Below are 17,182 nucleotides of genomic sequence, written 5' to 3' on the forward strand. Positions count from 1 at the left end.
CCAGTTTTTATTAGACGATCAAAATAAGCTCCAAAAACTAGTTTTTTGTTGAACCACCACCCTTTGTATAATTTAAGACAAGTTTAGAATAGAACTAGGCCACTAGTGATTTTAACTCAGTTTTGAATCTTTTGTCAAACTCACCTTAGGAGAAATTGGCTTCATAGTAGACCGTTATGGATGAAAATTTATCTATATACTAAAACAAAGGGGTCTACTCGTGTTCCTAAGCATAGTAACACCCAGTAGTTTAGTCCAAATTTTAATCTAATTTAAATTTTTAGTCCAAAAAGAACTACACTGTACCAACTTCCATGGTACTATAGGAATAGCGGCTGCCAACTACTATAATATAATAATATCTATTAAAGGTTTTTCCCTAAAGATCCCACATTTCACCTAATTTATTTTTAAGCCCGCAATTCTCACATAAAGAGTTTTATTCCTTTAGAAGTTAAAGATTTATTTCATCATATTTAAAACTATCTGCTCCTAAGATCACTCTTAGTCCCAAAAAAAATTGCTATTGTTATTACTATTACTATTTATATTATATTATAGTATATATTATAATTACAGTATACGATATAATTTAAATAATTTTCTTTACATCGCCACCTAATTTCTTCATAAATCAGTTGGTAAGAGGCTATATCTTGAGCCTCACGGTTTAGGATCCAACTCTTATGGTGCTAATTTTTCCCCTTTAATGTTAATACTAGCTCTCTCTACAGTCGACTTTTATTTGGTTGCGGAAAGAAGGAAACCGGAAAAAAATAGAGAGCCAACTTAATCCCTCGCCTCCACACTGCTCCTTCCTCACCTCTATCATTTTCGATCATGTGTTTTTACACAGTGACGTCAATGTGCATCTTCAAACCAAACATAACTTTTAAGAAAGTCCAATCAGAAGAATAGCCTATGGTTCTCTAGAAACTTCTCTTCTCCCTTGATATTTTCAATCAACTGTAGATAGGCATTGTTTATATCTGTAGGCGTCAAAAAATGCTCATAGATACAATGTGCATACATGTGACAAAACACACTGACAGGCGACACATATAGGCGCGGCAGCCTATGGTGACGCATACACACTGACAGGCGACACATATAGGCGCGGCAGCCTATGGTGACGCGCCATAGGCGCGACAGCCTGTGGTGATGCGCCATAGGCGCGACAGCCTAGGGTGACGCGCCTAAGGCGTGGCAATCCATGGTGACGCGCCTATGTCGCGCCAGTCCATGGTGACGCGCAAACAACAGGGAATTACCACGACGGTTACAAAATAGTTACAGAATGATTCTTCAAAGTCCACGTGGTGTCATGATGAAAAAGAAACGTGTGCTGATGTGGACAAGTGGTTAAATCATGAAAAAAGTGGTTAAAAGTCATGTGAGGACGGTTTCAAGCACGATGGAAACGTGGCTGTAACGGCCTCTTTGGCCGCGCCAGTCCACACTGACGCGCCAATAGCCGCGGCAGTGTAGACTGACGCGCCCAAAGAGTGTACACTTGGTCAGTTATATTGCTTCCATTTCCACTGTTGTGCACCCCTATCTCTATAAATACCTCCCTAGACACGAAACAAAGCAAGAGGGAAGATTGGAGCAAAGAGACTTGAGCTTTTGGTGATTTGGAGCAAGAAAGAGAGTCTTCATTCTTCATAAACACTTTCAAGAAGCTTTTGGCGATTCCTAAAGATCTAAGCTCTAACTTGATCTCTGAAAGAGTGAACATCTTACATCGATAAGATATTCACTTAAAGATTCTTACTTCGATAAATGAAGAAGAATATCCAAAAGCCTTCACGATTCAATCAGAATCTGTGAAAGCCTTCACGATTCAATCAGAATCTGTGAATCGGTGGTCCACGGGCTAACGCACCCCCGGCACAGGTAAAGATCCCACAAAAGCAGAAATGGATAAACGATTTCTATGTTATTTTCCAAGAGAGTTGTAATTTACTTATTTTTCTATGTAATTCTCTGTAAACGATTTAAGTTTTAATGGAATCGACAATGAAAATGACTTTCGACGAAAACACACTAGCGACCACAGTGGGAGCCAACGGTCTCGCTATCGAGACCGTCGTGTCGCAGCTGATCAAGATCCCAGTTGAATCCATGATCAAGTACGAGTTCGACCAGGCCAAATTTGAGGAATATCTTTCATCATCCTCTTCAGGATCTTCTTTGTCTCACAAGTACAAGAGGATCTCACGATTGAAGAAGGCTTACACGCCAAAGAAGGTTAAAGGTGAAGACTCTCACCCAATTTTTATCGAGGCATCCCCTCGCAACATTATCCCGGCGACCCCCAAAGCCGGAAGCTCTGCTCATAATGATTCCCTCATAAATAAGGAATTGTTCGATCGAAGTTCGCCAACACTGACGAAGAGGGTTCGTCAGAGGTAACTCCAACGTCTCGCTCGTCAATTGGCTAAGGCCTTGGAACAAACCGATGGAGTTCGTTACTATGCGGACTTAGAATCGAGGAAACATCAAGTGGTTCAGTCGCCTCAACGTCAAACCACTCATATCTCTGCACAACTCACGATGGAGGAATGGACTCTCGTCAAAAGGGCTCGTTCAACTCTCAAAGAACGCATACAAAAGCGTCGTGCAAACGCCGCTCATGCCCATGCTCTTTTGCAACAAAGACAAGAAGAGAAGGAGGAAATGGTGTCTAAAAAATCACAAAGAACCAGCCAAGTGTGGATTCCCAAATCCAAACTTACACAAAAATTGGATTAGCAAGATCAATCCTTCAACCGCTGCAGTCTTCACTGCCACGACATATTCTTCAACCGTGGCAGTCTCCACTGTCGCGGCACATCTTTCAACCGCGACAGTCCCTACTGCCGCGACACCTCTTTCAACCGCGGCAGTCCCCACTACCGCGACACCTTCTTCAACCGCGGTAGTCTCCATTATCGCGACCAAAAGGAAATTTCCAATGCCTCTCTTTTGACTCCGTCGATATCCATTCCTGGTTCATCTACTGCAATCACTTCTGATATGTTACCAGTGAAGTCATGGGTCAGTCCCGACTTGTTAAAATTTAAGATCACAATGACGGATCGCCTCGGTCCTTTACCTGATGATTGGGGTAGAGTTCCAGTCAAAGAACGCTTGGGTCCGATGAATGAACCCCAAATAGATTCTTGCACTAGGGGTCGTGAGTATCCTCCTATCAAGTCAAAACAACTCCAGGTTGGGAAAACCCTAATTTCTACCCGTTTAGGAGTTCGTAACGAAACTTAGAAGCTTGTTAAGACTCTGTACCCGCAAGAGGGTGGTTCTAAACGTGTGACTCCTGACATAACCTTGGATCACTCGAAGGCAACAATAAATTGTCCTGAGAATGCCAACAAGGCTGTACACCCCAAGAAGAAAACGTGTTCGTCAAAGGATATCGTTATACCTGGGGGGTCATACCACCAGACGATAGGATTTTCTGGTAATCATACCGATAAATCGTACTATCAAGCTAGAGGTGTGGATAAATTTCAAAAGAGATTTGTCCGAGAAATGAGCTCTCATTATTTCTGTGCGCGACTCATTAGAGCAGTACTATCAGAATGTGGCTACTCCAAACGAGAAGTCATCCCGCAAAGAGCCTTAGTGCTCCCGAAACTTTTCACCAAAATGTCGAAGCCTAAGCCGAGACATTTCCGCAATAGAAGATCAGCTGTCCAAGATGACGAATTCCCTGAAGTCACCATCAACATGGCTGATAAAGGAAAATCTAAGTGGCATTCAAGTGAATCAAATCCCGACTTTTTCCCGGAAGGAAAAGTCAATTCAAGAATTATTCAACGGATGTCTCGACTCCAGTTAGGAGCCATCAGACGTAGGGACTACAAGAGAATGCATGAAGGAATGTCCTCGGAGGATGAACTCTCGGACACTTGTTCAGCGATTGCTTCTGATGATACAATATCTAGCACGGGACAAATCAGAGAAGTGCTCACAATCACACCTGATCAGTTTGCTCAAATGCTTCAAGAAGCTCTAGCCAAGCAACGTGAAGAAATTAGAGCCGAAATGAAGATGGAGATGGAATTGGTTATCCAACAAATGAGAGAATTGCAAGCTCAACGGCCTCAACCTCCTGAATCCAATTAGGGAGCTGAATCCAGCCACCACACTCAGAATGTTATAGATAACAGTGATCCAGAAGTGGATGAAGTCATTATGGCTGATACACCTCCCAATGATAATAACACTGGGGGTGGTTCAACGGATCCTCCCAACAATAATATTGGGGGTGGTTCAATTGCACCTCTTAATAACACTGAGGGTGGCCCAATTATTTTCGCTCAACATCACTCAAAGAGAGATGAAGATGAGGACAAGAAAATGCAAGATCTTGAAGACAAAGTCAATGCTTTGATGTCCGTTCAGGAAGTAAAGAAGACGGGTATTCCGTATCCCTATCCAAGAGAATGGGATTTAATATCGTACCTGACAAAGTTCAATCTGATTAACTTCACACCGTTTGATGGGAAGAGCTCGCCTATTCAGCACTTGATTTATTTCAAGTCTTATTTGGGCATAATATCTGGAAACGAGGCTTTAATGGTCCGGTCATTCGTTAGCACCTTTCGTGGGCCCGCATTCGATTGGTACTGACGTCTTAAGCTAGGGAGCATCAATTGCTAGGATGACATAAAAAGTTTATTCCTCGGTAATTTCTTCGACGATGATACCGAAGTGTCAATCGGAACCCTTCTGGATGAGAAGCAAAAAGACGGAGAGTCAGTCGATAATTTTATCAAGCGCTTCTGTAACAAGGTAATGAATTGCAGAGATCCTGTTACAGAGGAGTTCATCCTGCAAACTGTTTGTTGGAAATTTGTAGTAAAAGAAATAATGAAAGAAAAATTTGACTTGTATTTCTCTCAAAATCAATTACAATTTGGATTCCGATTACAAAAGAGAGGAGAATGAATTTGATTCTCCCCTTTGTTTAAAACTGGGTTCTTCAAGGTAGCGATGGAGTGCCTCCTTCGATTGATCTCGTCGAACTTGCTCTCCGTTGACGATCCGACCGTCCTTCTTCACTGGAATAATTGAAGTGCTTGCTGACTTCGGTTTAGAACTCTTAACGAGTGTAAAGAACTCTGAACGAGTTAAGAACTCTGGTAAGAGTTGTTGAAAACCGAATGTCTGGCTCGATGTGATTAACTTGTGTTGCAAGTTAATTAAGAACTCTTGACGAGTTGATAACTCTGAACGAGTTTTAGAAGAACTCGTAGAGTAAGTTTTGAACTCTGATCGAGTTGATAACTCTGACGAGTTTTAGAAGAACTTGCAGAGCAAGTTTTGAACTCTGATCGAGTTGATAACTCTGACGAGTTTGAACTCTTGAAAAAGAGTTGATTTGAACCGAAAGTCGGTTATAAGCCAAGGGAATGCTCCTGTGGTCGATCGTTGCTGAGGATGAACGTCGATCTCCCCCTTGCTACCCAAAAAGAAGGATTCCAGAGCCCAGAGCCAAAAGCCCCGAACTCAGTTGAGTTTCTCATATTTATAGGGGGTTACGGGTGGTAACTGCCCCCTTAATTTGCTCCTCCATGGGCTGAGTGGGGTGTAACCACCCCCTCTTAAACAGCTCCCTAAATAGTGGGGAAAACGGTTTTGAAACCGTTCTGTTAGTGCTTTGAACGAGTCAAAACGCTGAAAACAGCGTTCTGGGCCTTAACTCTGCGTCTTATTGATGAGACGCAGAGTTGGGCGCTTGTTGGGAGTTGAAAACGCAAGGGCCGCTTGCGTTCGGACCTTAACTCTGCGTCTTAAAGATGAGACGCAGAGTTGGGCGCTCGCTGGGAGTCGAAACGCACAGGCCGCATGCGTTTTAGAGATGAACTCTGGTTTCTAGACTGAAAACGCAGAGTTGAGCCTGTTTAAAGGCTGAAAACGCACAGTTGTGCTGTTTTAGAGATTAACTCTGCGTTTCTAGACTGAAAACGCAGAGTTGAGCCTGTTTAAAGGCTGAAAACGCACAGTTGTGCTGTTTTAGAGATTAACTCTGCGTTTCTAGACTGAAAACGCAGAGTTGAGCCTGTTTAAAGGCTGAAAACGCACAGTTGTGCTGTTTTAGAGATTAACTCTGTGTTTCTAGACTGAAAACGCAGAGTTGAGCCTGTTAACGGCTGAAAACGCACAGTTATGCTATTTTAGCAATTAACTCTGCGTTTTGATGTTGAAAACGCAGAGTTGAGCATGTGCGCTTTGACTCTGTAATGCAGAGGCGAACCTTACTTCCGGTTTTTTGATAGTAATCCGGAGGTTTTCCTTCAGGGGTTAGAGACATCCGGATTGGGGTTCGCTTACCTTTCCCGAAGTTCAGACCCTGTTTCTCATTAAAGTTATATCCCATTTGTTTCATTAGGTATATAAAATTGGGTTCGTGGTAATGGAATTGGGGAACTCCGTCGTCTTCCTCTGAACTTCCTCGTTTGAGTTGTTCGGGTTTGACTTTACCAAAACAGATCGGCTTCTGCCCTTTCCTTTTGGATGGGACTTTGAAGAAAGCCTTCTGTACGTCTTCTGCTTCTTCATCTGAAGCAAAGAAAGATTCGATTGGCAATGTAAGTGATGCCTCTGTGCACAGTGCGTGCCATGGATTGTTACCTGCATTAGGATCATTCTCTATTTGTTTATTTTTAGAGGACACATCAGACAAGTACGCCAAAAGAAAGTCTTCATTAATGCACCATTCACCCTCGCTCGGTACATTATTATTACTCTCATCCTGACCCATTACATCTAAGTTCAATTCCCATGGACAATCTTCTTCAGGATCTGGTTCGACATCCGCTTCATTGCCACTGTCAACATCTTGAGATTCTAGGTAGAAAACAGAGTCAGTGTGGAAGTTCTCCACTCCTCGGAAAGGGTATTTTTCCGCAATCAAGGTTCGAACTTCACCCTCGTCATTGGCGTACTTCATGACCTGATGCAAGGTAGATGGGACAATGCGGTTTGCATGTATCCATGGTCGTCCTAGCAAAAGATTGTAGGACGTGTCCGCATCTATGATGTAGCATGCGACCTCAGACTTGAGATCTCCAATCTGGCATCTGAGCTTGATTTTCCCCAAGGGTCGAGTACTGTTTGCATTGAACCCGAAGATGGTGGTTTGGGTAGTGTGCAACCTGTGCATAGGGATTCCTAAGACCTGCATGACCCTATAAGGCATGATGCTGAGCGCGGAGCCCGGGTCAACTTGGACACGACTGATTTCGGAAGATCCGATATACCCTGTGTAGTACTCTCGTTGTTCCTGTGCACGACTCGTTAAAACAGCATTATCAGAATGTGACTGTTTCAAACGAGAAGTCACTCCACGAAAAGTCTCTGTGTTATCGAAGCCTAAGCCGAGACATTTCCCCAAAAGAAAATCAGCTGCCCAAGATGATGAATTCCCTGAGGTCACCATCAACGTGGCTGATAAAAGAAAGTCTAAGCGGCATTCAAGTGACTTGTATTTCTCTCAAAATCAATTACAATTTGGATTCCGATTACAAAAGAGAGGAGAATGAATTTGATTCTCCCCTTTGTTTAAAACTGGGTTCTTCAAGGTAGCGATGGAGTGCCTCCTTCGATTGATCTCGTCGAACTTGCTCTCCGTTGACGATCCGACCGTCCTACTTCACTGGAACAATTGAAATGCTTGATGACTTCGATTTAGAACTCTTAACGAGTGTAAAGAACTCTGAACGAGTTAAGAACTCTGACAAGAGTTGTTGAAAACCGACTGTTTGGTTTGATGAGATTAAGTTGGGTTGCAAACTTAATCACGAACTCTTAAAATGAGTTTCAGAAATAAACTCAGAGTGAGTTAAAACTCTATAACAGAGTTGTTGGAACCGAAGATTCGGTTAATTGCCAAGTGGACTAGGTTGTTGATGAAGGGATCCCTCGGGATTCGATTAACTGATCGTTGATCAGTTCTTTGATTTCCAAAAGATCTTCTTCTTCGTTAAACTGCTGAGATTTGATGACCTTAGGCGGTTTTGATGCCAGCTCACCTAAACCTTATGCGGTTTTGATATCAGAAAATCGATCAACCGACCAACCCCTTACTCAGTTGAGTAAGTTGGTTATTTATAGGGTGATGTGGGGTGTAACCAACCCCTATTTCCGCTCCTTTGTGGGCGAGAATCCCTCAGAACGTGGGATAACGGCTTTGAGGCCGTTCGGCTTGCGTTTGAACAAGTCAAAACGCCTCAGTTGGCGTTCTGGGCTTTAACTCTGCGTCCAAGACTTGAGACGCAGAGTTAAATCTCTGTTAGAGATTTGAGACACACGGGCCGTTGGTGCGTTGAAATTTAACTCTGCGTCCAGAGTTTGGGACACGTAGTTGAACCTATTGAAGAACGCACGTTATGTGTGCGTTTGGTGCTTGAACTCTGCGTTGCAGAGTTAGACATTCGCTGGAGAACGCACAAGTTGTGTGCGTTTCGAATTTGAGAAACGCAGAATTAAACTTCTACGTTTGATAGAGGTTGTTGACTTGTAACCTCGCTGAGTTCAATGTTCTGACGAAGTCCAGTCTTGCAGACGGACTTCAGAACATAACTTGCTACGAAGAACAGGTCATAACTTTCAAACCGTACGTCGGAATTGGACGAATTACATATGAAAATCGGCTATCTCGACGAGACGGGGCCATCCGAACCAAGCCAAAGGCTTCGGTTCGCTTTCTCCGTTTTGCCAAATTCCTCACGGTTTGAGAGATATCTGCATTCTAATATGAAGAGACCGTCAATTTGTAGTCTCTTTTGCTAGAACTTTGCACAGATCGTCCTCTTGTGATCTTCGTCTTGGCTTCTTGTAAATACGAGAGTCGTCAGATTGTAACTCCCGATGTTGATTGTGAAGGCTGTTGAATTGGGGCTTTCATTAGTTGTTGTGAAGGTCGTCAGATTGTAACCTTCTACGTGAAAGTCCTCAAATTGTAGCCTTCTGGAAGTCGTCAGATTGTAACTTCCATCATCGGTGTTTGATGGGGGATTAACTATCTATTATGATTTTTAGACAACCTACACAAACATGCCACAATAATCTCTCTATCGATGTCCTGGAAGCCCTGGGGGTCGTACCATCCAAAACTTGAAAATATTTAAAAATGCGCGGTGAACAAGCTGAACACTTTCTTAAAAGAAAGAAAGCTGAGAGAAGCCAACCGACGATATCTGCAATTGCTGTGAACGCGACTCTCGATCCGAAGTTCCAAAAGAAATATTCTTTCAAAGATGATGAAGCTCCAGCCATCTTGAAATACCTCCTCGCCAACAACAAGATCGAGCTACCACCTATTAAAAACCAAGAGGGAACTAAGAGGATTACGGATCCAAACTACTGTGCATATCACAGAAGGGTTCTTCATCCTACTAAGGTTTGTTTTGGACTCAAAAACAAAATCCAAGCCTTAATTGACTCCGGCGTCATAACGGCGAAACAAGCTAAGTAAAGACGAATCATACTCCATTGGGTACACGAGTATAAACCGTTTTCCCTAACTCCAAAGAGTATACGAGTATACACTGCTTCTCCATACACTCCAAAGGGTATACGAGTATAAACTGTTTCCCAAACCTCCGACTGATATAAGAGGTTAAAAAACTGCTTCCTTAATTTGTATGCTCCAATAATGTAACCAAATGTGATTAGACTCAGGTTCACCTAAAAGCTGGGGGTGGATACGAGGTTATCATGGCTGAATACGAAGGCAGGAACCAAGATCTAATTCTATATCAAGAACAGCAACATTGCTCACAAACGAGGAGTTCCTGAAAAAGTACTATCCCTAGTACATTCAGGGTAACCTATTTAACGGGAAGTTCCTAGAGAATGCTATATATGGTATTCTTAAGGATAACCTGAAACTATTAGATTATTTAAGGTGAAAACTAATCATCTGAATAATCCACTCTTAATCATGATAAAAATAATTAAGAACTTCCCGCTGTGGCTATTTAATCATGTCCAAAATGATTAAAACCCTTATACTGTGATTTTCAGAGAACTCTTTCATCACGAAACTCTGAAAACCTTCAAGGATGAAGCATGTCCCATTTGCTTTTCCTTCATCCGATTCTTGGTTGGTTTCAATCGTCAGGATCAATTTCGCCAACTCCCACTGTGACTTTCCAAGTACTCTTTCGTTGAGATGAGATTCAATGACCTTATCGGGTCAGTCTTTCCTCACGAAACTCCTACAGTCTAATTGTGGGGTGCTTGATAATTCACAGTCCTCCACCATAAAATCCCTCGTCGATCAAATCAACTGACGGTGGGTCCACCAAAATACTTCGTGGTTAAATCCACCCAAACTCCCACTGTGTCCAAGCCTTTAACACTCCAACTGTTGGGCTCTGACACAACACCCAAAATTTCAATCCATGACAATTAGCAACCCCCATTCGGTCAAACCTTTAAACAGTTAGGGCCAAAGCCAAAATTCCCTCTCGATTCCTTCCATGAATGAGAGGTCCATAAATTGAACGATCAAACCTTTTAAACAGTTAGGATCGTCCCAAATCCTTTTGGGTCAAACCTTTAAACAGTTAGGACCAAAGCTAAAATCCCCTCTTGATTCGTTCCATGAATGAGAGATCCACAAATTGAGCGATCAAACCTTTAAATAGTTAGGATCGTATCAAACTCCTACATGGTCAAACCTTTAAACAGTTAGGACCAAAGCCAAAATCCCCTCTCGATTTGTTCCATGAACGAGAGGTCCACAAATTGAACGATCAAACCTTTTAAACAGTTAGGATCGTCTCAAATCCTTATTGGATCAAACCTTTAAACAGTTAGGACCAAAGCCAAAATCCCCTCTCGATTCCTTCCATAAACGAGAGGTCCACAAATTGAACGATCAAACCTTTTAAACAGTTAGGATCGTCTCAAATCCTTTTCGGTCAAACCTTTAAACAGTTAGGACCAAAGCTAAAATCCCCTCTTGATTCATTCCATGAATGAGAGGCCCACAAATTGAGCGATCAAACCTTCCTACAGTTAGGATCGTCTTAAAACTCCCACTTGGTCAAACCTTACTACAGTTAGGGCCATAACCAAAATCTCCTTTCGATTCATTTCGCGAACGAAAGGTCCATTTCTTGAGGTTGAATAATCAAACCTTATGACAGTTAGGATTATTCAAACTAATCCAGATTCTCTAAGTGGAGATCCCACTTTGAGTTTCTTTTGCACCAGGAGATAGAATATAAAATTCTTCCTCTCCGATTTTGGGTTTATCTCTACCAACAAACAAGAGACTATGAGATAGAATATAAAATTTTTCCTCTCCATCTTTGGGTTTATCTCTACCAACAAACAAGAGACTAGGAGGTAGAATATAAAAATTTTCCTCTCAATCATCGAGTTTATCTCTACCAACAAAAAAGAGACCAAGATACTCTAATAGGTACACGAATCTAAACTGTTTTCCTACCCTCAACAGGAAGTTTCTGGAGAATATCACTCATAATATTCTTAGGGATAACCTGATAACCTCCTAATGGGTATACGAGGTTAAACTATTTCCTAAAAATTCCGATGAGTATATGAGTATAAACTGCATCTCCTTGAACCTCCTAACGGGTATATGAGGTTAAACTATTTTCCGAACACTCCGATAGGGTATATGAGTATAAACTATTCCTCCATTCTTCAACACCAGCTCTAATTCAAGACTTCAACAACGGCCACGCGATAAACGCAGCACCGGAAAAATTTTAGCTATTCTACAAAGCACTGAATAGACTAAAAGATGAAGAAGTCAGGAATTGAAGCCATTCACAGACCATTCTACGTAATTTCTTCAACTGAATACTGAAGGGATTACAAGTAAAACCTATCTTATCCAAAGTGTCTCAGACTCTTCTATAAAAGAATAAGTCTGAGATACTTAGGAGGGGGTATCTATAGGCATCAAAAAATACTCATAGATACAATGTGCATACATGTGACAAAACACACTGACATACGACACATATAGGTGCGGCAGCCTATGGTGACGCGCCATAGGCGCGGCAGCCTGTGGTGACGCGCCATAGGCGTCTAGGGTGACGCGCCTAAGGCACGACAGCCTAGGGTGACGCACCTAAGGCACGGCAGTCTATGGTAACGTGCCTATGTCGCACCAGTCCATGGTGACGCGCAAACTACAGGGAATTGTCGCGGCGGTTACAAAACAGTTACAGAATGATTCTTCAAAGTCCACGTGGTGCCATGATGAAAAAGAAACGTGTGCTGATGTGGACAAGTAGTTAAATCACGAAAAAAGTGGTTAAAAGTCGTGGGAGGACGGTTTCAAGCACGATGGAAATGTGGCTGTAACTGCCTCTTTGGCCGTGCCAGTCCACACTGACGCGCCAATAGCCGCGGCAGTGTAGACTGACGCGCCCAAAGAGTGTACACTTGGTCAGTTATATTGCTTCCATTTCCACTATTATGCACCCATATCCCTATAAATACCTCCCTAGACACGAAACAAAGCAAGAGGACAAATTGGAACAAAGAGACTTGAGCTTTTGGTGATTTGGAGCAAGAGAGAGTCTTCATTCTTCATTAACACTTTCAAGAAGCTTTTGGCGATTCCCAAATATCTAAGCTCTGACTTGATCTTTGGAAGAGTGAACATCTTACATCGATAAGATATTCATTTAAAGATTCTTACTTTGATAAACGAAGAAGAATATCCAAAAACCTTCACGATTCAATCAGAATCTGTGAATCGGTGGTCCACGGGCTAACGCACCCCCGGCACAGGCAAAGATCCCACAAAAGCAGAAATCGATAAACGATTTCTGTGTTATTTTCCAAGAGAGTTGTAATTTACTTATTTTTCATTGTAATTCTCTGTAAACGATTTAAGTTTTAATGGAATCGACAATGAAAACGACTTTCGACGAAAAAAATATCTACAGTGCACATCCAAAATAAACATAATTAAAAAAATTCCAACCACAAGCATAAATCTATAGTTACCTAGTAACCTCTCTTCTCCTCCTAATATTTTCAGTCAAAAACCCTATTTTGAATTCTCAGGTCATCACCTCTCCACATCATCCCAAACAACAATAAGTAAAAGAAAATAAGGATTAGATCAATGTCGAGGAGCGGTGGAGGAGATTAGAGGAGAGGGGATAAGTAATGTGGATTGCCATTGGCTTCATATAGAGGAATGTGGGGGTGTTGTAAGAGTGGGTTGTCGGTAATTTTGGAGGGGTTAATGTTTTGGGTAAGTTAATTTTTAGGGATTTTTTATTTAGTTGAAACTTTGGATAGCATTGAGATGGTTTGTTTTTTATCTTTCTATGTATACTTCCTAAATAGAATATATTTGTGAATTTTCGATGTAATTTACCATCAATTCTTTGACCAAAATTTAGTTTGATTTTTTTTTCTAAATTATGTCCACGTGGCAGAGGCGAGGATTTCTAAAGAGGAATGAAGCAAATTTGATATAGTGGATGTCAGTTTGCTTTGATGTTTATCATTTTCATTTGCCTTTATGCTTATTATTTCTAAATTGTTATGTGATATTGTCCAGGTTACAAAGGCAGAACAGTTCAAGATTATGATATATGGAATCACATTTGGAAAGTGAACACCAATGAGACCTCATCCCAAACAAGATAAGTGAGGCTTCAATCGTTTAATTAGTTATTAATTGTTCTCTCTTATTTAGATATATCCCAATGACGTGTTTAGATCCAATAAATGCAGATGATAATTTGTTTCCACATTGTCATATATAGTCAAATGAATTAAGTTAATAAATAAATTAGTCTTAAGCATCCATGTACTTTCAAGTGGATCTTCGTAAGTATAAATTCTAAGTTGTTGTCATTTATTTCTTAGAATCCTATTAATACTTTGAAGAGTTCTCTAATACATTGGATCTCTAATTTGCCAAATTGTTCACTTGGTTAAGTACTGTAACGCAATTGTGAAGCTTTTCCTTATTCCTCTTTTTAGCTTATTTTTATGCTAATTTCGCGGCATCGCGCGGGTCAATTTTGCTCGATTTGTCCGGAGCTATTGTCCTTGTGTTTAAATAATAATGCAGACGGAAATGTCAACAACGTCCACGGATTTTTAACGGGAAAATATCAACATTGTAGACGGATTTTTATTATCTTCTTATTACGTGGGCAAGACTCGGCTGCAGTCAGAAGCACTAAAGGAGGGGAGTACGAAAAGCTCCGTCTGGCTAATTAATACATTACCGACTTAATTTAGTTTGGGGCTAAAACCGTGCGGTTCGGGTCCACGAAACCGCAAGGGGTCCGGTCGCTGGATTATCGAGCGTTGCGTCTACATCGGATCGACTATTGACCGACCCTGATCCGTTGATCTTCAACCCCTAAAAGTCTATCTATCTACAAGACAAATTTGTGAGTCCCCGAAAGTCATTTGTCTTTTTTGTAGGCGACTGGTCCATTAAAGCTAGCGCGATTGACTTCCTGATCAGGTTATCATCATTTCCGTGTTGGTCCCTCAAATGTACCGTAACTTTATATCGGTCCCTCACGTCATTTGAAACTATTTGTGAAAATGTGGTTGGGTTAAATCTTAACTCAAGGCGGTCGATTGTAAAATTGCAACGCCATGACTCGAAATCCGAAGGAGGAGAAGACCCACGAGGCTCCTATCGGAGCTAATTATAGCTGCCTAGAGGGACCTAATTACAAGCTATCTTACGATTATTGGAGGGACCTATCAATAATTTCAATGATATGAGATGACGAGGCTAATACCGAACCATGGAAGGTTTAAGAGACTAATTTCCACGAAGCCCAAATCTTATTTGTCGCATTTCATCTAGAGTGGCACTAGGGGCATACCCCCATCGATCCACAACTCCAACCATATCATCTCTCTCTTTTGCTACAGTGCACCGTGCCATTAAAATCCCATGTGGGGCTCGGTGCACTGTAACAAAAGAGGGAGACGGTGTGGTTTGGAGTTATGGTTGGGAGTGTGCCCCCATCATTTTCCTTTCATCCATCTGTATAAGAGTGTAATCAGGGCAAAATTTGAGGCAAAATTTTACCCACATTTATTCTTTTACGTCCACAAAAACCCGACAACCATGACCGAGCAATTGTTTTCATGAGCAGGGCGAATCAATTTTTACGTCACCGCCACGCGTCAGGACCCAAGAATCTCAAACGACCCAAGGGAAACGGGCCGATGGCGCGACAAAAGCGAGAGGCATGCCATTGTGGTTGATGGGTGACGAGCGTTGGAGTTGTCTCGCTGTGGTGGGGGGGGTGGGGGCCCACTACAACAGTGCTGTTTGAGATGCCTCTGTTTGTGATCATGCCCACCTCAGGCCCAGACAAGTTAATTGCTTGGCGTGTGATGTGAACCCTAGAAGAAGGTGTCTTTGGATCTTTGCCATGAAAAGCGTGGGTCCCATCCTTCGAGTTAGATGGAGATAGATGCATCCCTTTTAGGCCTTGGGACCCACACGAGGACATGATCTATGTGTAGCGAGCTGGTCAACTTAAGGAAGGATTAGGGTTATTATGGTATGGGGCCATAGACTAGAGTTTTCTTGGAAATTCCATAATCTACAGGGCAGTTGATTTCCATCAACCATGACAATAACTTGGGTCTTTGTTTCTTGCTTTTCAAGGGACCCTAGCTACCCCTCCCCGAACTACAATAAATTTTGTTGGTAGAAAAAATTAGGATTGAATTGACATGTAACCTTCATGCCTACTCTAATAATAAGATTCAAGCAATAAAATGGGTTGTCGATTTTGGTGAGTAGATACCGACGTTTGGAGAGTGGTTACATTCTTGTTTGGGTCTCGACTTGTTGTGGATTGAGTCTGTTGTCGTGGATTGTTCTGACTTCGTACTGGACGCAACAAGTGGGACGTTTGGCAACAGGTTCCTAATATGTTGGAAACACTTCATCGAGGTGGAGAATTGTTGGATAGCAGGTTCCTAATATGTTTTCTAATTTATTTTGGTAACAGGCTATTGGGATTTCTAATCTGTTTTGGTAACAGGTTATTGGGATTCCTAATATGTTTTGGTAACAAGTTATTAGGATTCCTAATCTATCTTGATTTTGATTTTAGAATTCCTAGTATGCTTTTGGTTTTAGGATTTCTATATATATATAGGAACACGTTTTAGGTTTGGCGAGCAGCGAAGAGGATATTTGGAGCACAGAAAAGATGTATTTTCTGAGCTATTGGTTAGGGTTTTGTTTAGAGAGAATTAGAGCTTTGTTGGTGAGATTAATTGCTGAGTTTGTATGATTTTGTAATCTCAATTTGTACTCTTCTTCTCTATTAGTGAAAACACCATCCCCTTCTTGCCCCGTGGACGTAGGCAACTTGCCGAACTACGTTAAAATTGGTTGTTTGAGTTTGTGTCGTTATTTTGCATTGTTTGGTCTTCTCTCGGCGTTTGTTTGATTTGGTCTCTCGAAGCACATCGGTTTGGTTTTGACTTCCGTCGCGCACAACAAGTAGTATCAGAGCCTAACACACCTTTGACATGCAAACTCCCTAAGAACTGCAAAGTCACTTAAGGAAGGGAGTATTACCGGCTTTCTAAAACATATATACAGTAATGAACATTTTACTGAGAACATAAAAAATATGGTCCGTTGAAGTTGCTTTTCGAAATTTGTCCGAAAATTGCTCTGTTTTTTTTTGGGTTGTCCTAGGTGCGCGTAATTCGATCTCTCACGTAAAGCATTAGTCGTTACGTTCGCATCGACGGAGGCGTGAAACTACCCAAAACTTACATTGGTGGGGGTTCTATAGTTTTTCCATGCTCAGGGAGGCAAATAATTAAGAACCATTGAATAAATTGGCATTATGCCACGACCTTGTCGATCTTTTTGTCTCACGCGAGTGCAGGATAAGGATTCCTCCATTTGCCGCAACAGTGGGGGGAAATGGAAAGCGTTCTGAGTGCCTAAGGAATCGATCGAGAACAGCACCACCAGTTCAACTTCAAAAAGGGCGGTAGACTTGGCCCCTCCCCCCCCCGGGTTTGGGTGACTTGAGACAGCAACGCCGCAATCATAATGGATGGCTCTGTAGATCCTCTGCTCTTTCAAGTACCCCCCCCCCCCCCCCTCAAGCCTTCGCTTGGATGAAAGTTTATGCGTTCGCCCCGCTCACCT

Source organism: Asparagus officinalis, chromosome 9, assembly GCF_001876935.1.
Source record: "Asparagus officinalis chromosome 9, Aspof.V1, whole genome shotgun sequence".
NCBI classification, from domain to species: Eukaryota; Viridiplantae; Streptophyta; class Magnoliopsida; order Asparagales; family Asparagaceae; genus Asparagus; species Asparagus officinalis.